General features: G+C 43.3%; 1 protein-coding gene across 4 annotated transcripts in view; it reads left to right on the plus strand.

The window, feature by feature from the left end:
* The window catches only part of ADAMTS18 (ADAM metallopeptidase with thrombospondin type 1 motif 18), a 476,216-nt gene that overhangs the window by 123,962 nt on the left and 327,282 nt on the right, over positions 1–24,972 (plus strand). Inside the window, exon 1 of one of the 4 annotated variants that reach the window (XM_084959529.1) lies at positions 2,601–3,266. The exons of the other annotated variants lie outside the window; for them this stretch is intronic. The gene's annotated coding sequence lies outside the window, so the exon portion shown is untranslated. Of the gene's footprint in view, positions 1–2,600; positions 3,267–24,972 lie in introns of those variants that run through there. 4 annotated transcript variants of the gene reach the window in all.

The raw sequence follows: 24,972 nt of genomic DNA on the forward strand, positions 1-24,972 counted from the left end.
TATATATATGCTTGGCATGTAGGATCATTCAGTGAATGGTGGCTGTTAATGTGATTACTGATAATAATTATTATCAAATTAGAGATAGGAGATTTTAGGGAACATGAGTGGGGCGGTGAGAGCATGTAAATTCTAAGCCTTGAGAGCTGATGGTCTTCCTTTGTGTCAGGGTGTTTCGGGGACAGAAGCTACAGAAAGAGGTGGCGGTCAGTGGGTGGGATGGAGGCTCAGTAGGTAGAGGATACAAGGAAGCAAGACAGGCTGACAGCGGCTGAACCAGGAAACTTCTGCACCTTCAGAGTCACAATGGAGAAGGGCAGGCCAATTAATCATGGGACTCCTAGAAGCTCTGTATTATTAATAATTAATAAACTGAACAGCTCATATAAACCTGATGTGTTGAGATCATCTTTTTGGAAGTCAGGTGGGGCTTGATTTTTTTTCTTTTTTTCTCAGATGGGTTTTGGGTTTGTAGTCACCTTTGGGTAAGACTGTTTCTTTCCATTTTCACTTGGGGGCTTTGAGATCTTTCTGTACCAGGGGTCTGCGTTGCCACCCTAAGGAGTCGTTCAGGTTCTGAGAAAACTTGCCTCTCATCTCCTCCCCCTTTCCCTCCGTGTACACAGTGACCTCAGAACGCTTTAGACCAGCTTGCGAAATGTAATTCCATTAACCCAAACGTGACAGTAAGAAACCAGTCCAAATATTATGAAAATGATGCCATCATGATCTGCAGTCACTTTCCTTCATTCTAACTGTAGACAGAGCCTATTATTTCCCCCTTGAACTTAACCATGATTTCAACATGATATGTTATCATGTTTGTGTCTGTGGTCTTACTCAAGAACCGAGTGATGAAAAACCAAGACATGTGAAAAATGGTCCATGGTCACAGCCCATATTAAGAACACGTTCAGAAAGAGATTAAACTGATTGCGTGCAGGGGAAAGTGGACTGTAAGAGACCAGACTTGCTCCTACTTAGGGGTACAGGCTATGCATGCCTTTCTTTATTGAATACCAAGTAATATTAGAAAGGATTTGCCTGCAAAATGATTGTAGTGCTATGGAGAGAAAACTTCCTGAAGCCGGAGGACTTTGGTGAAGGGAGGCTGATAATGGCGACTCTGGGATGTGAAATAGTGACATGTTTTGATTTATTGTTTTCACTGGTGGGGGTATTTCAGTTTCACATGGTCCAGAGACTTGCTTACTGAGGTGGTTAATGGTAGAATGCTTTTTGGTGTTTCGTGTGTGTGTAACAGGGCGGGATAAGTCAGAAATCTCCTAGAGGAGTTCCCATCGTGGCACAGCGGAAACAAATCCGACTAGGAACCATGAGGTTGCAGGTTTGATCCCTGGCCTCGCTCAGTGGGTTAAGGATCTGGTGTTGCCGTGAGCGGTGGTGTAGGTGGAAGATGCACTCGGATCCCGCGTTGCTGTGGCTGTGGTGTAGGCCGGCAGCTACAGCTCCGATTAGACCCCTAGCTGGGAACCTCTATATGCCATGTGTGCAGTCCTAAAAAAGAAAAAAAAAAAAAGAAAAGAAAAGAAAGAAAGAAAAAAAGAAAGAAAGAAATCTCCTAGAAATAAGGAAAGGAATATTTAGGTGAAATATTTTTTAAAATATAAAGGAAATATTTCTTTCGAACATCCAGGATCTAGAAATTTGAGGACATGACAGAACAAAATCACTGCCTCCCCCCCAAAGTAATCTCTCTCATTAGTGCTTTTTTTTTTTTTTTTAAATAGACACCTTTGCTTTCCTTTATTATAAAAGTCATGTTCATTTAGCACATCTGGAAGACAAAGACGAGACAGAAAAGTGAAAAGCCTCCACCATATACAACATTGAGATAAACGTGGGTAACACTTTTTTTTTTTTGGCAAGAATTTAAATCAAATGAACTGTTTGTATCTACATAACTGTTGCTAGCATGAATACAGAATTATGTTTTCTGCTTTGTATCCATGGTGAAAAATGTCCGCGTGTCCTTGAAACTTTGCTGAAATACTGTCCCAAAGCTTAAGGAGCATGTGGCTCCCATACATCACAAAGGCCAGGCTCCCAAAGCAGCCGGGGCAGGAAGGAAGTGCCCTCCGCGGCTGGGTGTCCTCATCTGCTAGATGCGGAAGAGCCTTGCTCAGTGTCCCAGTCCCAGTCCTGGTAAATGGCTGAGCGAGATCAAAGAGAGGGGTCTCCTGGCTTCTAATCCAGGGCTGATGGCTAATCTTATTTCTGCCGCAGTTGAGCGGTGCTGTTTCCCCTCTCTGCCTTTATTTCCCATTTGATGTTTGCCACAGTACTTTCAGCTCTAGGATGCTCTGTCTCTGTACCTTAGGACCCTGGGACACTGGCCTTCTTTTACTTCCTCTTCCTCCCCCTCCTCCCCAGCCCCTCCCCCTCCCCTTCCTCTTCCTTCTCTTCCTCCCCATTTCCTCTCCCTCCCCTCCTCCCCCCCTTCTTTTTCTTCCTCCCCCTCCCCTACTCTTCCTTTCCCCCCCCCCGCCCCCTCCCTCCCTCCCCTTCTCTCCTCCCCCCGCCCGCTTCCTCTTCCTCTTCCTCCTTCCATTTTAATTCTTTCAGTGCTTTTCTCTTCCAGACACTCGCCTGTCTTCTCATGTCACCATCACCCTGTGAAATACGGGTTCCTATTTTCCTCACAGACAAGGCAAGCGACACTTCGAGGGCCAGGGGTATAAGTGCGGAAAGCTGAGCTTCCACGTTGCTCTCCAGTGACCCTCCAGGGGACAGGCTGCTTCCCAGGAACGGAGTGGTCAGCAGCCTGAGCTGGTCAGTCCACCATTCTAGTCTGCTGGTCACTCAGCGACTCACTTGTGGACGCACAGGTCATGGGAGAAAATGCCCCATCTCCCAGGATGTCCAGGTCTTAATCCTCAGAAACTGTAACTAGGGTACGTGGTAAAGGAAATTAGGGCTGCAGAAGGGACCGTTTCCCCACAGCGATCCTTAATTAAGGCAGTTATCTGTGAGTCTCAGGTGGGCCCAATACACTCACAAGCGTCTTTAAAAGGAGAGGAAGAGAGGCGTCAGTGTCAGAGGTTCAAAATGCAAGAGAGACTCAGCAGCTACTGCTGACCTTGTGGGTGCAAAGGGTCCAGAGCCCAGGGAGGCAGGTGGCCTCTGGAAGCTGGAAAAGATAAGGAAACAGATGTGCTCTGGAGCCTCCAGGATGAAGTACAGCTCTGCTGTCCTCCGGATTTTAGCTCACCGAGTCTGTCTTCAGACTTCCGGCCTCCAGAATGGTAAGAAAAGACATTGGTGTTGTTTTGTGCTGTTCAGTTTATGGTGGTTTCTTATGACAGCCGAAGGAAGCCAATACACAGAGTATGCTCCAGAGAAGTATGAGGGGTCTACAGTGTCCTGGTACTGATGCCCTGGGGCTCTGTGCTGGGGGTGGAGCAGCACGGGATCCTAACAGATAATAGTGTTTGAAGCAGGTGGATGGCTGCTTCAAGCTTCTGGGCAGTTGCCAGCTTTGGAACAGGACTTAGCCAGTTGTCTCAGCCCCTGGAAAGAGACTGTGCAGGGTCTCCACGTTTTAGTCAGGCAGGTTTGAAGGGCTCTAGAATATGGGGGTCTAGAACGGTGGGATCAAGGGCAGTGCTGTCGTTGGAGCTCCCTGGCAGCCTAGCAGGTTAAGGACTTGGTGTTGTCACTGGTGTTGTGGTGAGGGTTTGATCCCTGCCCCAGGAACTTCTGCATGCTGTGGGCGCGGCCAAAAAAAGAAAGACAGAAAAGAAAAAGAAAAAGGGACATAGTCTATACCAGGTGGTTTTCAGTCTTCAGAGAATGTATTTTATACTTTATCTTTCGCAGTTTGGACTTTTAGAAAAAGGAAGCAAGTGTTGCTCAAGAAACACTTATTGGTTATCCTTGCAGATGTTCATCTTCTAAAAATTAAGCATTTATTTAACCATATCATTTTCACGGACAGGTTAGAACGTGTCACAGATGAGAACCAAGATGTAATCCTATGTGTGGGAGTTGTTCAACTTGCGGGTAGTCTTGAGGTTCGGTTGGTTGTGTATGAAACTTCAGAGAAACTTTTTCAAATGGGAATTGTATTGGGCGGTTGGCCCACAAAATAGAAAAAGACAATTGCAATACACATTGTTTGTTTCAACATGATGGAAACAGAAAACATCACCCACAGGCAAGAAGCCAAAAGAACAATAGTGGCTAATATACTAATATCATAAATCTAAGCCTAAGTGGTTCCTCTTACATTTAAACAAAAGGGGAATAATAATTCTATTTTGTAAGAATATCCCTGGGACCTATATATGAAAATATTTTTTTTCTAGGCAGTGTTTGGATTTTCCTGTTCTGTCATCTATTTTTGAAACAATTTAATATCTGGTAACATCTGCTCGGTGTGCGTGGTCTGTATTTCATACTCAGAACAGAACACGTGGCCTGTCTAAGAACACACTGCCACTGTGGTTAAGGATTCTTTTGTTTATTAACTTTCTATTTTCCCCAAAGGAACAACATCCAATAAAATAAAAATAAGAAATTAGGGAAGGCAAGGAAAGGAAATTGAGGAAGGAATCTGTATGATAATTCTGTGAGTTAATATATTTACCATGGCCAACTCTCCAGTTTGGCTCTGAGTTTCCTAGCAGAAAGAGCAAAATAAACCCAGACAAACAGAATTTAAAATATGCTAGCTTCCCAGTAGCAGAAAGTTAGCATGAAAACAATTTATAAGTAATTTCCACCATCACTACATATTTTACTACGTATTTCTTTTTCTCTTATTTTAAATCATAAAAAATACTTTCTCATTGCAACCAAATCCAACACCAGAGAACCCACCACTAAGTTCTAAGGTAGTAGTTCTCAACCTCTAACATGCATTGGAGATTCCTAGAAAGTCCATTATTAGAACACGTTTCTGGGTCCCGTCCCCAGAGGTTCTGAGTCAATATGGCCTGGGAATTTGCATTACTAACAAGCATCCAGATGACACTGATGCTGCTGGTTTGAGGACCGCATTTTGAGAACCACTGCTTTAAAGGAGATTTATAAAGTGATGTCTTTTTAAGCTGGGGTTTTGAGTAACTCACCTTTATGAGCCCTCACAGTTCTCTTAATTCAAAGGAAATATATGCATGATTTCTAATTCAGCATTGCTGTCTGCATACATGTGAACACAAAGAGTTTGCTTCCTCTATGTCCAGAAATCCTAGGGGAGAGATAATAGAAGGATTGAAACCCTATTTGCCTAAGAATGGGAGAGGGAGCATTTGTTGGGTCCGAGAAGGTCATGAATATCTGGAGGTGAGGATGAAGACGGCCCCCCTTAAAAATACTTCTGTTTTGAAGTAACTATTGATTTATGGGGAGCTGCCAAAAAATTGTACGGGGAGATTCCATACAGGTTTAGTTCTCAAAGTTACCCTTCACCCAGGGTTCTCCAACAGTAACATCTTGGCTAACTAGCACAACATCAAAGCCAGGAAATTAACATTGGTACAATCCACAGAAAATTACTCAGATTTCATCAGTTTTTCATGCACTCTGAATGTGTGTGTGTAGATGTTTATGGTTTTATCACATGTGTGTATTCATGTGACAATCGAGACACAGAAATATTTCATCATCACAAAGATCTCCCTTGCGCTACCCTTGATAGTCATACTCATGCTGTGTCACCCCTTCCACCCTTAATACCCGGCCATGCCAACCTGCTCTCCATCTCCGCGATGTGGTCATGGCATCATCCACCATATAACTTTGTGAGATTGGCTTTTTTACTCAGCATGGTTCCCTTGAAATCTAACCAAATTTTTGCAGGTCTCGGTAGCTTCCTTTTTCTGATTGCTGTGTAGTATTCCATGGTGTGGATGGAATACAGTGCATTTAATCATTTATTTATTGAAGGACATGCGGAGGAAGGGCCAGACCACGCCTAGGGTCAGGTGTTAATAGTCGGGTTAAATTTAGGAATTACTCTTTCCTGGTGCCTCAGAGACACTCCTGGCTCCTGGCTTGGGGTCAGTGGGTTACAGAGGGTGAGGGATGGGTGAGAGGCAAGAATGAGGGTGATGATGGGAGGGTCTCTTTAGAGCATGGTTATGGGTATTCGTGCCCCAGAGTGAAGTACACAGTGACCTGACATTTGGTGTAGGGTCCATTGCGATGCCCGCCTGCTCTGGACCGGTCCATCCCATAATAAGCTGATTATTCATAAACTTCACCCTGAATTCCCTCTGATTCAGGGAAGAGGTCTTTTGTGGGAAAAAAAGCCAAACATACCCTGCTCCCCCCCAAAAAAACCCCCAGAAACTCAATCCAGTCACTTATATTAACTGATGAAGACCTTCAATGATGAACATATGGAGAAGGTCAAAACCACCAGGCATTTGAGGGAACTCTCAATGGTAGAGGAGGACCAAGAGGAACCAACAGAACACTTGACTCTAGAAGGCAAGACTAGGTCAAGAAACAAAAGGGAAGTTTAACAAGGCCGAATTGTATTGCGGTTGTGGCCATATGAAAAAGCAGGCTGCAATAAAAGAGAAGAAATAAGGGAGATTAGAGTTCTTCTAAATCAGTGGTCTCACCTGGGGTGATTAGCAGTGTCTGGAATCATTTTTATGATGATGACAGAGGGGTGGGCGGGTGCAGAGCTGTTGGGCATCTAGTAGGTAGAGGCCAGGGATGCTAGTACACATCCTTCTCTGCACAAGGTGGTTGCCCAAGAGAAGGAATTAGCCATCCTCAAATGCCAGTAGTCTCCAGGTTGAGACACTTTACTCTAAATCAAAACTATCATTGCTGCAGTAGTCTTACTTAAGAAAGAAAGGTTTTTTTAACCCCTGGAAGAAACATTGTAAATCATCTCTCCGAATGTAAACGTGGGAGAAGAGATGGTCAATACATGACATAACACAGATGATCCGTATAGGAGGGTCCAATCCCCAGTGACTAGGAGCTTTCCAAAGAGAGGATGGAGACAGTGGAACTGAGGAAATGAAGAAATAATAGAAGACAGTTTGCCAATGCTGAGTAAAGACACTAAGCACAAAGAAGTCAGAAAGAGACAGACAAATACCATATGATATCACTCGTATCTGGTATCTAATATACGGCACAAATGAACCTGTCCACAGAAAAGAGAGTCATGGACTTGGAGAACAGACTTGTGGTTGCCCAGGGGGAGGGGAAGGGCGTGGGAGGGATGGGCAGCTTGGGGTTAACGGATGCAAACTATTGTTCTTGGAATGGGTTTACAATGAGATCCTGCTGTGTAGCACTGGGAACTGTCTAGATACTTACTTCACAGCACGACAATGGGAGAAAAAATTATGTATACATGTATGTGTAACTGAGTCCCCATGCTGTACAGTGGGAAAAAAACAATAATAATAAAAAAAAAAGACACTAGGCACAAAGCAGGATAAAAGAGAAAAGACTCAAAACTAGATCGAACCCAGGTACGTTTTAGAGCAGTAGGGAGAATAAGACTGTCTACAAAACAGACGCAGCACACTGGCAGACATAGAGAACGGACTTGTGGTTGCCAAGGGGAAGGGGGAGGGAGTGGGATGGACTGGGAATTTGGGGTTAATAGATGCCAACTATGGCCTTTGGAGTGGATAAGCAATGAGATCCTGCTGTAGAGCACTAGTCACTTATGATGGTGCATGATGATGTGAGAAAAAGAATTTAAGAGTTCCCATTGTGGTTCAGTGGTTAAGGAATCCAACTAGGAACCAGGAGGTTGTGGGTTCGATCCCTGGCCTCGCTCAGTGGGTTTAAGGATCCGGCGTTGCCGTGAGCTGTGGTATAGGTCGAAGACGCAGTTTGGATCCCATGTTGCTGTCGCTGTGGCGTAGGCCAGTGGCTACAGCTCTGATTAAACCCCTAGCCTGGGAACCTCCATATGTAGCAAGTGCAGTCCTAGAAAAGATCAAAAAAAAAAAAAAAAAAGAACAAAAGAAAGAAAAAGAATATATATATGTATGTGTGACTGGGTCACCTGCTGTTACAGTAGAATATTGACAGAACACTGTAAACCAGCTATAATGGAAAAAACAAAAACCATTCAAATTAAAAAACAAACAAACAAAAAACCCCCACAAGTCTGTTGTCCAAGTCCATGAGTTTCTTTTCTGTGGAAAAGTTCATTTGTACCGTATGTTAGATTCCAGATGTAAATGATATCATATGGTATTTGTCTTTCTCTTTCTGTCTTCATTACTATGAGGGTATCTAGTTCCATCCATGTTGCTGCAAATGGCATTTTTCTGTTCTTTTTTATGGCTGAGTAGTATTCCACTGTGTATATATACCACATCTTCTTAATCCATTCATCTGTCAATGGACATTTAGGTTGTTTCCATGTTCTGGGTATTGTGACTAGTGCTGCAATGAGCATATGGGTGCTATATCTTCTGACAAAAAATATTAGGAGAAGGCACGTGAGATATATGGAAACTCAGCAATTTATGCAATTTTTCTTTACCTCTAAAATTAGCTCAGAATAAATTCTAAAGTGTTTCTAGTTTGTTTTCCAATTTTTCTCTTTATTTTAATTAACTCTGTGGAGAACATCCTTGTGGATAGATCTTAATAGCAGACAGTTTGGCTATGGGGCTTTAAGCTTGACTAATCTAAGCCCGTTTCACTACACATGCCTTACTGAGGACTTGCTGCCAAAGCCTGGTCCCCTCTTTCCTAGATCCCTCCCATGTTGTCGTGGAAAGGAACCTTTGTAATTATCTAGGCATAGATGTTTAGTTTACAGAGAAAGGAGCTGCGTTCCACCAAGTACAAGCTAGTAATCTGAGGTCATGGTGCCAGGAAAGTGGATTCTCAGATGGTGGGCATTTTGAACTGTACCCCATCACAGTGGGCCCACCATGTGCTGGAGTTTTGTCTCACGTCTCTGTGAGCTGCCCTGGGTATTGCTCAAAGTAATAGTCTTCCATGACTTTTTCCTGTGCTCTTTCAATAGTCCTTTGTTTATATCTCTAAATGCCCTTTAGTTTTCCTAAGTGTTATAATTAGTAATGTACATTGCAAAGCTTCACATCTTGCAGACCACAACCTCACAAAGCAAATTCTATAGTATCTTATACTTAGTTAGATTCATGTTCATTCATTCAACAGATAATATATCGATACTATGTCCCAGGTGTTCTTTAAGGGGATATATAGTGAACAAGATAATATCCTTGCCTTCATGAAGTTGATATTTTGTAGAGTCAGACAATAAACTAACAGACATAATATCAGGCAGTTAGAAATACACAGAGAGAATTAAATCTGAGTGAAGGGTAATTAACTTTCTGTTTTAGAGAGGGCAGCTGAATCCAGATTTGCCATTTTCAGAAAGAAAATTTACGGTCTTCTTATCACCTTGGACCTCCTTAGCAACAAAGTTTCAGAAATACATAATCATTTTTCATTACTTTATCCCTTTTAGTGTTCCCTTTGGGGAAGGTAATTGCCTCAGAATTCTAAGACTTTTTTTCCAGTGCTGGAAATCTGTGACATGAGACATAGCACAGAGCAGCAGAGGTTCTTATCAGCAATGTGGTGAAAATCAGAGAGTCCTCAGGTGTTCAGAGAGAAGGTAACGAGTCTCATCAAAGTGGCTCCATAAATTGTTCCTTTAGCTCCCATTGTGGGATGGGGTGTGAGTGTGTTTGTGCATTTAGTTGATTTTTTAAAATTAAAGTATAGTTGATTTACAGTGTTGCGCCAATTTCTGCTGTATAGCAAAGTGACCCAGTCATACATTTAAATATACATCCCCTTTCTTATATCATCTTCCATCATGGTCTATCCCAAGAGATCGAATAGGGTTCCCTGTGCTATAGGAGCGGGAGCTCATTGCTTATCCATTCTAAATGTCATGTTTGCGTCTACTGACCCCAAACTTCCATCCATCCCCCTCACTCATGTGTGGCATTTAGATGTTAAGTATGTATTTAAGGTCCTGCCTGGTTGTTGGCTCAATGATTCCTGTGTTTCTGGCTCATTTTAAGCCTGTCACCATGGCTGATGAGGTCATGGAAAGAGAAGTGGTGGAAAGGCAGAAGGCAAAGGCACTGATGCGGGTACCTGATTATATAAAGTAATGAGATGCAGAGAAGCCATGCCTTGCCTCTTCCTCTTCTCCCCTGATCCCATGGTGTCTTCCTCCCCACGGACTTTGTTGCTTAGAAGATGCTCTAAGACTTCAGCCAACATTCCTGTTAAGTGCCCAGATGACACCAGCCCCAAGTGCCATCTGCAATGGCAGGAAACATCCCAAGGAACACTAGCAGAATTGTTCAGCCATCTAAGCTAACCCACAGAACCACGAGAAAGAACCAAATGGCCGTTTTAAGCCACTAAATGGTAATGACTTGTCATGGAGCAACAGGTAACCAGAATAGGCTTTATGCTTCATTTTCCCAGTGCATGAACTGCTGAGATGGATTTGTGGGGGTATTTTTTTCATTATTGTTCTGAAAACAACAACAAAAATCGTGCCAGTGCTTTGACCTGGATGCCAACTGGCATTGGAAAACCATGGAGCAGCCTGAGGAGCGGAGGCTTCAAAGACTGCCCTTTGCTATGAGGAAAGCACTTGGATGGCTGTTGACATTAAAGTCAGTTCCAGGAGAGTGTATTTAGAAGGCCGAGAGTCCCTGTCTGGTTTGAGGGACACCTAGAATGAGCTGCCCGACAGTACGGAATTTCTGCTTCTGGTGGGATAAGGGTGAGAGGTCAGGATACAATCCTAGACACCGTAATTAGAGGCTATTTTCCCGGAAATCAGTATACCCAAACAGAGGCTAAAAATAGTTGAGCTTTCTTTGCAGAGCCCAGCTGCAACCTGGCTTTTGGCTCATGGCCTGGGACTCCCCCCTACCCCATTTTCATGCTTTTCCTCTCTTCAGTATTAGATTCCTTCCGTGCAAGAACTATGCATTCCTTTTGTTTCCTTCAAATCCAAGTAGAATCATTCTTTCTCTGATGGAGTCCTGAGGTTTCAAGGGTATTATGGGTCAGTTTAAGTGGGAAATGCTGAAAATATGCTTTTTCCTGCGGAGAAAATAGCCATCAAATAATATATCACCATAGCTGTCAAAAGATGTCACATGTAGAATAAAAATGTTGAGGGTAGTGGCATCACTCACCTTTACAGAAGAGAAAAAGGAAGCAGACGTAGAGAAGAAAGGTTTTGGCTCTGCCAAAGATCGTGTAAGTATTAAATGGGGAGTTGGGATTTGAACCCACTAATGATTGATTCCTAAGATGGGCACCACACACAGGGTACTGTTCTTGGGTCCTTATTTATGGTGTCTTACATTAGGATTAAGTGCAGCAGGAGGGGTGGTGGTCAGAAGAGAGGGTCAACCCCAGAACCTTCCAAAAGGAAAGCACCTGGTAGCCGCTTTGGGGTCACAGTAAACCTGGTCGTTGGGGAGGAGAGTCACAGGCAGAGGGAACAGCACAATGGAGTCATGGAAGCTTAGGATGGGTTGGGGAATGCAGGAGGCATGAGTTTTTCCTATTTCCTCAAGTATTATCTTTTTGGTTTTCATAATAACCTTGTAAGCCAATAGAGAAAATGATGTCAATCTCTCTCTCACTCTTTCTCCCCACTACTAAGCTCCCCCTCTTCTCTGTGCGTGTGTGCATGTCTACGTGTGCACATGGCTTCATTACCTTCATTCACATATATGCAACGTACTCTCATTCATATATACATATATATATATATATATATACACAACACAGATGTTAGTCCCTTGTCCAGATCTCCTTTATGGGGCCAGAGTGTCCATCCCCTAACTCTTGTAAATGTTGGCTCCTAAGGGCTCATGGCTGGCTTCCTACTCCAAAGAATTATCATCACCCAAGAGTAGCCTCTTCACCCAGGAGAAATTAGTTCTTATCTCCATCCTGAGAGCATCCCAGTGCCTGATAATGGGTTTTTTTTTTTTTTTTGGTCTTTTTTTGTCTTTTGTTGTTGTTGTTGCTATTTCTTGGGCCGCTCCCGCGGCATATGGAGGTTCCCAGGCCAGGGGTTGAATCGGAGCTGTAGCCACCGGCCTACGCCAGAGCCACAGCAACACGGGACCTGAGCCGCGTCTGCAACCTACACCACAGCTCACGGCAACGCCGGATCGTTAACCCACTGAGCAAGGGCAGGGACCGAACCCGCGACCTCATGGTTCCTAGTCGGATTCGTTAACCACTGCGCCACGACGGGAACTCCGGGTTTTTTTTTTTTTAAAGGCTGACCTTCTTGTCTCATGGAGGGGACTATTCTGAGTTACAAATTTATGTTATGCCCCTGGCCAGTTTAATCTTCTCTTGGAGTCAGGCTAAAGCTGGACTTTACCTGAAACCACATCCTTGTCTACCACTTTCCCCTTTCTCTCTTGCTTCATCTCTCTAACAGATTAGTCTCCCTCAGTTAGTCATATACCTCTGAAACTCTGTCTCAGGCTCTGCTTCTAAAGAATTTGACCTCTAGACAGACACACACACACACACACACACACACAATATACATGGACTCCCTACTTTGCAGATAATAAGTGAAGCCACTAAAGGTTAAAAAAAAAAAAAGACTTAAGTTCACATGATGAATTAATGTCAAAAGTTTGACAAGGAGCCTTTTATTCTAAATGCAAAGTTTGCCTTTGTTTCAAACTAGATTGGCTGTAGTATAGAATAGCCATGGTTCATTAATTCATGGTTGTTGTTTTTGTTATTTTTTTAGTGGATTGTGTATGGGAGAACCTGTAGTTTACTTTTTTCAATCCTGCAAGGTCTGCTGTAAGTAAAGAAATCTCACTCTGGTTGATTTCAACAAGAAAGGTGTGTATAAGTAACTGCCCTGGAAGATGGGTCATAGTTTTCTATAAACTTTGCTCTGCAGAGTAAGAAATTGGAAATGTGCTGGCAAAGAGATGCTATCTATCTCCAGGGTCAAACATCTCTCAACCTGCAATGCATGGAAATTGTGGAATGGGGCTGTCGGAAATTTTACACATTCATAAATATTGATAGGCTGACAAAGAATTTTAATTTTGAGATGTCTGACTCTGATTATTTCTGAAACATAAACAGCTTTTACTTCTCCCCTTAGGCCAAAGATCAAGCTTTGGCTGTCGTCTTTTAGATAAGGCATCTGACTGTTCGATGTAACCCAGATTTGTACACATTTCTGCCCAGGGAAGCTAACCATTCAGCTGTCAAAGGAATGAAAATGCTGGCTCTTGCCTGGGACCTCCTTGTTTATTTTGCTGTGTTATCCTCAGCCAAACCCTGGGGGAACACATATATGCTCTGCCCAGGAATCTCCCACCTTGGGCGGGGGTGGTAGGTAGGGTTCTCCAGAGTAACTCTTTCCTTTCCTTTCCCATTCTCAGATGAATTCTGATCTTCATTCTTTTTTAAAAAAAACTTTGGTTGTATTGCGGTAGGAACACATGAGACTTACACTCTTGACAGATGGTTAAGTGTACCATCTAGTATTTTTAACTATTGACACAGTTTTGTGCAGTAGATCTCTAGGACTTACTTGTCTTGCACTCCTGCAGCTTTAAACCCATTGATCATTGGTTTCTAGAACTTATTCATCTCGCATTACTAAAGCTTTAAACACCCTTCTGCTCTTTGCTTCTTTGAGAGTGACTATATTAGATACCTCATGTAGGTGGACTCATGCTGTTGTCAAAAACAACAACAACAATGAGAGCCAAGTATTGGTGAGGATGTGGAGAAACTGGAACCTTCTATACAATTGAGAGGAATGCAAAACGGTGCAGCTCCTATGAAAAATAGTGTGGAAGTTCTCAAAGCATTAAAAATAGATCTCTCTGCTCCTCTGATGCAGTACTTCCACAGCTCAGCTTCTCAGCGCGCTTAGGATGAAATCCAAATTGGTAGCCATGGCCTAGGGGATCTCACACAGTCTTCCTCTCCTTTCCCTCGTTTATCTCACATTCTCCTTGTTCACGTCTCCAGCCACCATGATCTTTCAGTTCTTCTAACACCAGAATCTGTTTCCTGTCTGGAGTCGTTGCTCATGCTTTTCCCCCCTTTTGGTCTTCCTTCATATCTGCTCTTACTCTTAATTGAAAGCTCATCCTTCTCAGCACAGAGGAATTTCCCGACTATCATTGCTAGTCTGTGTCACAGTGCTCGGTATTCCATTTCCCTTCAGGAGTTTCATGATAAAATGCAAATGTTTATCTGCTCCATTAGTGGTCATTGTGAATGTAAGGACCATGTCTGTCTTGTTCCCATCCTCCTTCCTGCTTCCTTTTAGAACATTTGAACATGTAAAAAAAATAGTTTACCTTTTTCAAACTTTTGAATCTTTTATCTACTTTATATTTGTAAAGTTTCTAAATCATTGTTTTAGGGTTCATTATATTTATATATATGTGCATGTGTACGAGCTTTCCACTGTTTACCTTACCATCATATGCATTTCCTCACATTACAACATATGCATCTTTCATGCCCCTTCTTTATAATTGTCTCATATAGTAAATCTGTATATACTGAAAGCCCCATTAGACAATGTTTTAATTTTTCTTTCGACCTTCAAATCTGCTTTAAGAGCCTTGAAAGAAGAGTAGTCTGTCATATTTATTCCTTCCTCTGCTCTTTCTTCATTCCTGATACTGCAGATTTTTATCTGGCATAATTTCTCTTCTCCTGAAGAACTTCTTTTAGCAATTTGGTTAGAACAGGTCTTTTCTAGCTAACTTTGTAGTTTTTCTTCATCTGAGAATGTTCTTATTTCAGCTTTATTTCTGAAGGATACTTTTGCTGGATACATTATTTTCACTTGCAGTTCTTTTATTTCAAAACTTTAAAAACATCATGCCACTTCTTTATGGCCCCATGGATTCTAATGAGAAATCTACAGTAGTTTCAGTTGTTGTTCCTCTGTAGATAATGATTTTATTCTTTGTCTTTAGTTCTTATTATGCTGTGTCTTGGTGTGGATTATTTTGGCTTGACCTTTTTGGAGTTTACTCAGCTCCTTAGATCTGTAAGTTTGTTTCTTTCATCAAATTTAGGAAGTTTTCATCCATTCTTTTTTAAGTTTTATTGAAGTATAGTTGATTCACAATGTTGTGATAATTTATCATACATTATCCTTTGAATATTTTTTGGTACTGTACTCTCTTCTTTCTTGGATTTTGCTCGCATGAATGTTAAAATTCTTGTCATTACCGCATAGACCCCTGAGGATATGTTCCCCATTTTTCCCCCCAGTGGTTTGCTCTGTGTTGAGATTGGATAATTTCTCTTGATCCATCTACAAGTTTGGTGACTCTTTCTTCCATCATCTTCATTCTGCTTTTAAGGTCATCCAGTAAATTTTTATTTCAGTTGTGTTTTTCAGTTCTAAAACTTTTTGATTATTCTTTATATCTTCCATTTCTTTGCTGAGACTTCTTAAATTTCCTTTTGTTTCAAAGTGTTTGTAGTTGCTTGCTTGAGAATTTTTATACTACTTGTAAAAAAAGTCTTTGTCAGGTAATTTCAGCATTCATATTATCTCAGTGTTGGTGTCTGTCAATTTTCTTTTCCCTTGTGAGTTCAGATTTTCCTGAGTTTTCATAGGCTGCACAGTTTGTGTTGTATTCTGAACATTTTTAATGTTGCATTAGGAGACTTTGGCTCTTTCTAAAATCCTTGCAGAATGTTGATATTTTTCTTTCAGTCAACCTGTTGATGGCCAGGCCTTAAGTTCTCTCCCACATCCTGAGGGCTATGATCCTAATGGTCTTTGGTTTTCAAAGCATTTTCATTACTATTCAGCTCTGCCCTACGTGTGACCAATTTGTATCCTAGGAGGTGGCTTGACATTGAGCAATGTGTTTGGCATGCTGAGTAGGATCAGACTGATGCAAGTACTGTAAGGGGGGAGAAGCCAAGTGTTAATAAACGCATCATGGATCTGTTTGCTCGAGTTCCTCCCTTCTTGTGATCTCTTCAATATTCCCCAGCTCCCCGGGGCTTGTGCTTTTGGTCCTCTGACTAGAGAACCAAGGATTAATCCCTTCATTTGGTTGGGTCAGGGGCCAATGGTGGCAGGACAGAGGGAGAAAAATAAAGATTGTTCCCACCCCCCTGGGACTGCAACTCCATGACATTGATAGAAACATTCTTCTCCATCAGAATTTTGACTCCCATGAACTCCTGCTACTCGTCACTTCTACCACCCTTAAAAATTGATTGGGGGCACGAGAAAACAGAGAAAAGAAAGAGAGAACAAAATGGGAAATTTCCACCCTCTTTTTTGGAAGTTCCCTCTTCAGGGCCTCAGGCCAGAATGAAGTGGCCTCTCAGAAGCTTTCTCTGCTCTGTCCTAGTGCCCAGTGTCGGATCTGGAGTGTTGAATTCAAGCCAAAGTGTACTGGAGGGAAAAGAAGTGGAAAACCCACCACTTGTTCAGTGTTACTTTGAATTATAATTTTATTTCCCAATTTATATGCCACTGTTTACTTTCCTGAGTCCTCAAATAACTGCTTCATGTTTTTTGTCTATGCTTTATAGCTATATTCTGGGGGTCAGGCAGGGTGGGGTGTATTTCCTCCATGTCTCCCGGAATCAGAAGTCCTTATACATTTAGGGAGTTCCCATCATGGCTCAGTGGAAATGAAGCAGACTGGGAACCATGCAGTTGTGGGTACAATCCCTGGCCTTGATCAGTGGGTTAAGGATCTGTCGTTGCTGCGGGCTGTGGTGTAGGTTGCAGATGTGGCTCAGATCCTGCATTGCTGTGGCTGTGGTATAGGCTAGCAGCTGTAGCTCCGATTCGACCCCTAGCCAGGGAACCTCCATATACTGCAGGTTCGGCTCTAAAAAGCAAAATAAATAAATAAACAAATAAATAAAATAAAAATTAAAAAATATACATTTAGGCAGGATATGGAGCCTTCTGGTTTGATTGTTTTTTCACCCATCCAAACTGCTGCCCTATTTTGTTCTTGGGGGGCAAGAGGGCATGGAGTATACTAAAAAGACCTCTGAACTTGGAAGCCGTGAGGCCTGAGTTCTAATCCTAGTGCTGGTGTAGGGTAGCCCTATAGTCCTAGACAAGTTAATATTTCTTGTGTAAAATGGGAATACTGTAATACTACCCACCAAATGTATGCCCCCACCCACATCTAGGGTCATTGTGATGATCAAATAAAGATAATGGATGTGATAATACTTTGTACAAAGCGGTATACACCGCGAATGAATTCTACTTCAGTGACCTGTGGAACATGATGAGAGGTGTATTCTTGGGCTGGGGCAGCAGCTGGCACCCCTTTAGGGATGGAGGATCAAGTGGCTTGTCTGTGCTCTCAGGCTGCTCCCCACCCCCAGACTCTCTTATCCATTGTACACTCTCTGTAGCATCACTCCCAGGTTGACATCCGTCCTTCTTGAACACCTGCCTTTGATCAGATTTCTGGGTAGTGTAAGTATTGTTGATTATTAAAAAGCTAACAGGCTAGAAATTTAAATATGTGAAAAGATATAATAATCCTATCTCAGTGGCACACTTATGAGTGGATTAACACAGTGTTGACTCTTTCTCATAGATCTCGCAGGTTGGTCCATCTTAGGTGATACAACACACTCTAAGAGATGAGGATTCTTAAGAGAACAGCTAGTGTTCCTAATTTTGGTGCCTAGTATTGGAAGGTATCTCAAAAGTATCCTTTGAATTTTTGCTACTAAATGGATAGCAACTCTAAGAAGTGAGGGGGTCGCTATGTAAAATATGGCATATACATACCATAGACTATGGTCTTCTGAGATCTTAAGTAAAATTATTCAATCGCATTGAGTTTTTAGTCATGTCAGCTTTTTGCTAGGTTCTACTTTTCCATCATCACAGAAAGTTGTATTTGCTGATGCTGATCTAGAGAACTATTTAACAGAAATCTAGAAGAAAACAATTCTTTTTTCACAAAAAGTATGCCACTTACTCTTCCCCATCCACATGCAACACCAGTAGGGAAAAGAATAAACTTGCACCATGCCATGCTCAGAATTCTGAAGCTTGGACGATATAATGACAATGGCTTATCTCTGTTACTGCTCTGCTCTTTGTGTAATAGTCTTTACTGATGAAAGTGTTATTTGCTCCACAGCTCATGACAATGCCAGATCCTTAACCCACTGAGCTGGGCCAGGGATCGAACCCGCATCCTCATGAACAGGAGTTGGGTTTTTTAACCTGCTGAGACACAATAGGAACTCCCCTATTTTTTTTTTCTTAACCATACAGGTTATTGAAATAACCATAAGCAAATAAAAAAGAAAAAAATAATAAAAACCATTGTTCTTTATCGAATGCTCCCGTATACTAAATGTTGCACTACACTCCTTGGGTGGGTATGGCTGGTTTCGAAGGCATACATAGTGTCACAAATAACATTTGCAATTTTTTCACCAGCTGGATAATAATAGCAGTCCTTCCCCGAACACACCCCATCACACCAGACCTCCCTGGAGGAACACAGCCCAGCAGAACTTGAGGGACACAGCCCAAGGCAGTGTTTCATTTTCGTGGCCAGCCAAAATTTCCAATGAAAACAAAAGATTAATGATGCAAGCATCTAAAAGTCAATAAGGAGAAAAGGCCAGGACCCTCCAACATTTGTAAACAGTGTAAAGCTTTGTACTGAGCAAATGGCTGCAGACAGGGAAAGCTAACACCAGCACAATAAAAAGCAAAGGCTAACCTTTCATTGTGTCTGGGGCTGAGCCTTGAGCATTTGATGAATGACTGCCTTGTACCAAGAGGTCACTGGGGAGCGTGTGGGTCTTTCATGTGGTTGGGACAGCTGTGGGCAACCTGTGCATATGGATTACCCTGCTGAGAAACATCTACGTGTGAAGGCAGCACGCTGTACTTAGGAGTCAAGGAAGAGGTGACTTATCAAGAAGCAATTTACATCCTGGAGAAAATCTCTGTGGGATTTTCATCTCAACAGAGTTGGCTCCTTGGCTTTTGATGTCTTCGTGAAATGAGATCATCTTATGTCTGATTTGATCTTTACAGGAGGGTAATCAGGTTTCACGCTACATTATTCCTGTCATCCTCCTAAGTCATTTGAGACAGGTGCTGTTTTCGCTGCCTCATTGCTCTACGGAGAGGCTCAGGGAAGCTCCGTAGCTTGTCCAAGATGGCAGAGCTGCTAAGTGGCTGGACTAGGACTTGAACCCTGGTCTGCCTGATTCCAGAGCTTGTGTTGTCATGCAGGGGAAAGTAGACCATAGCTGTTGGTGAAAGTAAGATGTGGTGCCTTCTTCTATTTCTATTTCTTTTTTTTTTTTAATTAGGGGAGGCTTTGGGGGAAGGCTAGCGTGTGTCTCTTGACTCTGACATCCAAAGAGGGCCACGTATTAACCTCTATTTCCCTTCCCCTTTTGGTGTAGTATCCCCAGTTGGATTAGAAATCAATGGAATGAGTTTCCGTTCATTGTTTGTAAGAAGGAAATGCCTGCTGAACTTCGACAGCCCCATTAACGATTGCCAGAGACCCTCCATGTATTATTCTTCTCTCAAGGGTCCTATATGTTTCCTTTGAAAACTGTCTCCTCATCAATATTAATGACCTTTTGATGTTGGGCACACTTCGTGTTGGTCAAAATGCCTTCCCATCTAGGAGCTCGTTTCATCCTTAAATTTTTATTGAAAGCTCTCTACATGTTCAACACTGCGTGAGGTGTTGGGGATATCGAAGGACGTACAGCACACCCCTTAGAATTCAGGCTCTCCCCCAACCTCATCTTCTGAAGTAGAGAACACATGGGCACCATTTGGAACATGATAAATTGCCTCGGTGTAACCTTCTGTCCACACCATCTACAACATCCTTGTCTTCTTTGCTCTTCTGTGTTCCCATATTTACAGCCCCTTAAAGAGTATTTGCTCTCTTTCATCTCCAAGCTTTTGTGCATGTTCCATGTCTTCTTCATCTAATTTCTGCCATTATTCTCTAAATCCAGAGTAGACCCCTCCTTTTATTTTATTTAGTTCAGGAGTTCTCTTCGTGGCTCAGTGGCGAACGAACCCACCTAGGATCCATGAGGTTGCAGGATCGATCTGGGGCCTCGCTCAGTGGGTTAAGGATCCAGCATTGCTGTGAGCTGTGGTGTAGGTCACAGACTGGCTCAGATCCCACATTGCTGTGGCTGTGGTGTAGGCCGTCAGCTGCAGCTCCAATTTGTCCCCTAGCCTGGGAACTTCCATATGCTGCGGGCGTAGACCTAAAAAGCAAAAAATTAAAATGAAAAATGAAAAAAAAATACATATTTTATTTAGGTATTTGGCCATGCCTGCAGCATGTGGAAATTCCAGGCCAAGGATTGAACCTGAATCACAGCAGTGACAATGCCTCATCCTTAACCACTAGTCCACCAAGGAATTCCCTAAACCCCTCCTTTTAAAACCAAGGTAAAGTCTCCTCTCCTCTATGACACTTAGTTAAGAATTGGGTGACCTCTCCCTCCTTTAAACCTCTGTTGCCCTTGCTGTCAACATCTTGTATTTGGTACTTGGAATATAATGCTATTTGATGGAAACACATTTTTTTCTTTCTCTGTGTAGGTGGTTTCATGGCATATCTGTAAATATGGAAAGGAAAAAACCATTGATAGGTATTCTAAATAAATAAAGTATTATTCCACGTGCATGATACTTGCTGGAAAGAATACTTGGAGGAATGCAGAGACCTGTGCCAGTCTTAACACCAAACTACGCATTGCTTAGCTAAAAATGTTGGTACACGTACTCCAAAATACTTTTAAAAATGTATTGCCAGTATGGACATTTGAGGAGATTTGACCTTTCAATCCAGATGTATGGCTTCCTTTGAAAAATTAGAAGTTCTGACAACACTTGGCTTCCTTTTTGCAAGGGGACCATTAGTGGAGATTGAGAAGCAGCTTCCCCCTAGACTCCAGCCTCAGGTACCCCATTTCCTCACAGCAGCGCCCCCACCCCCAGCCGCTCATCACCTCCTCAACGGGGGAGTTGACAAGGGTCAGGGTCATCCAATGACCATGGCCATCCTGAAGATGCTCAACCGTGGGGAACACACAGCGAAGTATTTCTTGTCAACTCTGGCTCCGTCTCAAGACCAAGCAAAACAATTAGCTAAAAGGGCTATGTGTTTGGAGAAAAATGAGACAGAGTCTTATTATTACTGTTGTTGTTGTTATTGTTGTACTACTGTTGCTGTCTTTATTTTGGCAGAAGTGGAACTATCCCTGTGGGTTTAATAGTCAAAGGGTGTTTATGTAGAAACAAAGAAACGAATACAAGTTGCTGTTGTCGGTCAGTCTAACCCGCTGTACCATCTGCCAGGAGGTCCTTGCATGTGTTTGGGGTGAAAGAGGAAGGGTCTGAGGGTGGGCAGGGCCTGAGTCCTGGCTCTGGCCGGTGTGACCTTGAGTAGATCGTGTCTAATCTCACTGGAATAATATCCACAGGATGGTGCTCTAGGGACATGCAGGGGGTGCATCACGATGGGATTTTTGTCTGTTCAGTGTAACCCTAATGCCTAGAACAGCGTTATTTATTTGACACGCTTAACCAGCACTTGCTGAATGGTTGAGTGCGATTTATGAAGCCTCGCACCAACCTTGGGTCATGGAAGGCCATTAGCAAATTTTAACATGCTTCTAAGAAGTTAATCATACGTGTCATTGAGGGCAGAGACTGGTCTTTTTCTTCATAGCACCTAGGCCAGCCACCCAGCAGGTTGATGGCTACTCCTTTGTGGAATGAAGAGATAACATCTCATAATCCATTATTCAACAGTCATTAAGACTGAGGCATCCCTTACATTAGGCTGCCATTTTGGTTTGGCTTTGTTTTTTCTCCCCAGGATGAAAGGCTTTTTCCCTTGCTCAATGCGGCTTAAGTCTAATTTTTTTCTTTCTTTTTTTTTTTGTAGTTCTAGGGCAGGGTTAGGGGAAGGTGGTATCTTCTTAAGAATGTTTACTTCTTTTGTTCCAGGTTTTTGTTTTTGTTTTTCATTTTCCCATTTGTTCTTCACTCCCCTGTGCCATTGGAACCACTTATCAGCTGGCAAACATGGTCCAGATCATGCTAGACCAGTTGTCTTTATTAATGAAGGCTCAGAGTGGGCATGCCGACCCACAGAGTGGCAGGGTTTAGTATGACATGCCAACACCAGTCTTGCTTGACTAGAAAGCCCAGTTTAAGTAGCATGTCGGGCCAGCCACTGTTTCACGATCTTGGCTAGTCCCTGGGAGTCTTTTCTTGCTTGACATTCACAAGTGGTCTTTAAAAATCAAGGTTTCACGACCATGTTTGTGAAGAGGGGAACAATGAGTCCCCATCTGCCGCAACATCTCCTGCTTAAGACTGAGCATGGATTCACTCATGTAGATCTAAGACGCTTTGTTCCTTTCCAACACCTCCTGTTCGTTTTGTGCCTCGACTTTGATCTTCAGAGTCTCGGGCCCAATGGTGGACTGAAGCCTTCTGGATGCCAATCTCTGTGTTTCAGACTTTCATAACCGCTGACTTGTTTATTATTCATGGCGGTTGCTGGCCTCACGATGCTTGTTGATAACTTCTCCAGAACAACAGCGGGATCTTCTCTGTGCCAAGGTTGGAGTTCATTTCTACTGTCTTCCAGGAAAAGGCATTCCAGACTCTTGGGGGCTGTGGTGGTGGGCTCACTGGAACATTTAATCTCTTAAAGATGAGTGGTTGTTTCTGCTGGGGTTACATATCTTTCTGGAAGTAGGTGGTAAGAGCAGTGCTGATGGGTTGTGCAATCTGTGTGGTTAGGGATGCTCACGAGGTCTTCGATGATGATTTGCTATGAATGTTGTATCGTGCGTGGCTTTCTGGGGGTGAGGGAAAATGGTGATGAGCACACAGGAGATAGTAAATATTCGCTGAATGAGACATTAGTTTCCGTTCGCTGATTTAATTGATACGTATTTTTAGATAGTGTTGTTTTTAAAAATTCTAAGAGTACTGTATGTGTCTTGTGATCAGCTGGTATATATGAAAAGAGGACCACGTGTTCAACCAACGATGATTAATTGAGTACATACCGCGTGCCAGGCTGGGTGCTGGGTACCAGAGATATAACAGCGAACAGCAAACATAGTCTCTTAGGGGAATTTCCAGTCCTATGGGGAGAAATACAAGATAATTCTTTTTTTTGTCTTCTTGTCTTTTTCCAGGGTTGCACCTGCGATATATAGAGGTTTCCAGGCTAGGGGTCTAATTGGAGCTGTAGCCACCGGCCTACGCCACAGCCACAGACACATGGGATCCAAGCCACATCTGCGACCTACACCACAGCTCGTGGCAACGCCGGATCCTTAACCCACTGAGCGAGACCAGGGATCAAACCCACAACCTCATGGTTCCTAGTTGGATTCATTAACCACTGAGCCACCATAGGAACTCCAAGAAAATTCTAAGTTAGGATTTTATCTGTCTTTTTTCCTTCTCTTTGCCTAAGAGCTGTGAAAGAAAAACAAAACAAAACAAAAACAAGTGATTGAGGAGTTCCCAGTTTGGCTCAGTGGGTTAAGGACCTGACATCCCTGTGAGGATGCAGACTTGATACCTGGCCTGGCTGAGTGGGTTAAGGATCTGGTGTTGCCGTGGCTGTGGCGTAGGTCACAGCTGCAGCTCTGATTAGACCCCTAGCCCAGAAGCTTCCATATGCCACCAGTGCAGCCATAAAAAGAAAAAAAACAAACAAAAGACCAAGAAAACCCACGTGGTTTAGATAGAAACAGCGAGGTAACCCCAGGCCCCTCCAATAAATCCTGTTCTGTGTGTTGATGCCTTTCCATTTGGTGATTTGTGTCTGAATTTTGGGCGGGTGAGTCTATACCAACATCTGGGCTCCGTTTTGTTTCATTTTAGTTCAATTAACCATCCATGTGAGGTTGTCAAACAAGGTAGCCGTGTGAAGGCCAGCTCGTGTTTTCATGCGGTTCTGGAGGAGAGGAGGCAACGTCTCCAGCGAGGCGCCTTTGCCCCCCTCGACCGGCCCTCATTCCTCCAGCCCACTGTCCCAGAAGAAAGGCTGGCCTGGGCCCAGTGCACCTGGTACAGGCAACCTGGAGCCCGCTCGGCTGAGCCCGGCTGCACAAACAAGCTGTCCCCCGCCGTCCTGATCTCCAGATTGTGGGCCGGCTGTGGCTGTTTTCAGCTGAAATAGCATGAAAAATGAGTTCTTGTGGTGTTTGCAGTATAAATAGTGGAGATGCCACAGGAATTCAAGCACTCAAGGGGTGCGCTTTCTTGTAGGGCTTCCTACGTCCCGAGAAGACCCTGGGGCTCCCCCTCTCCCCCAGCTCTGCCCCATCAGAGGGGGGAGTGGCTGGTGTGGCCAAGGGCTGGGAGTGGCCCCTAGGCCCAGGTGGAGGCTCCCTCTGCTGCTGCCAGCCCAGGACTCACTGGGCCACCTAAGCCAATGGGGCGCGCTTTGGAGAGCAGCGGGCAGACTTTTTTTTCCAGAAAGGGCCACACAGTAATTCCTTTAGGCTTCACAGACACTATGGTCTCTGTCGTACTGCTCAGCTTTGCCGTAGCAGCCATAGGCAATGGCCAAGTGGATGGGCATGTCTGTGTTCCAATAAAGCTTTATTTATAAAGACAGATGACATGCCAGATTTAGCTCATGCCCTGTCGTTTGAGGTCACCTGCTCTGAGCCAAAGGGCCTGTACCCCACCTGGGCATCACTGTTTACCTGCCAGGATTGTAGGTGGCTATTCTGTCATTTCCATCTGTTAAATGCCATTAATAAAAGTATCTACTTTATATTCTTTTAAAAAAATACAGCACACTTTATTAGAAACAATTTTTTTTTGGCTACACCCACAGCACATGGACGTTCCCAGGCCAGGGGTCGAGCCCATGCCACAGCAGTGACAGTGCTGGTTCCTTAACCTGC

This window comes from Sus scrofa, chromosome 6, assembly GCF_054392235.1.
Source record: "Sus scrofa isolate SSC_HxYL_T2T_F1_AM1 chromosome 6, Sscrofa_HxYL_maternal_Yorkshire_Landrace_v2.0, whole genome shotgun sequence".
Classification (NCBI taxonomy): Eukaryota; Metazoa; Chordata; class Mammalia; order Artiodactyla; family Suidae; genus Sus; species Sus scrofa.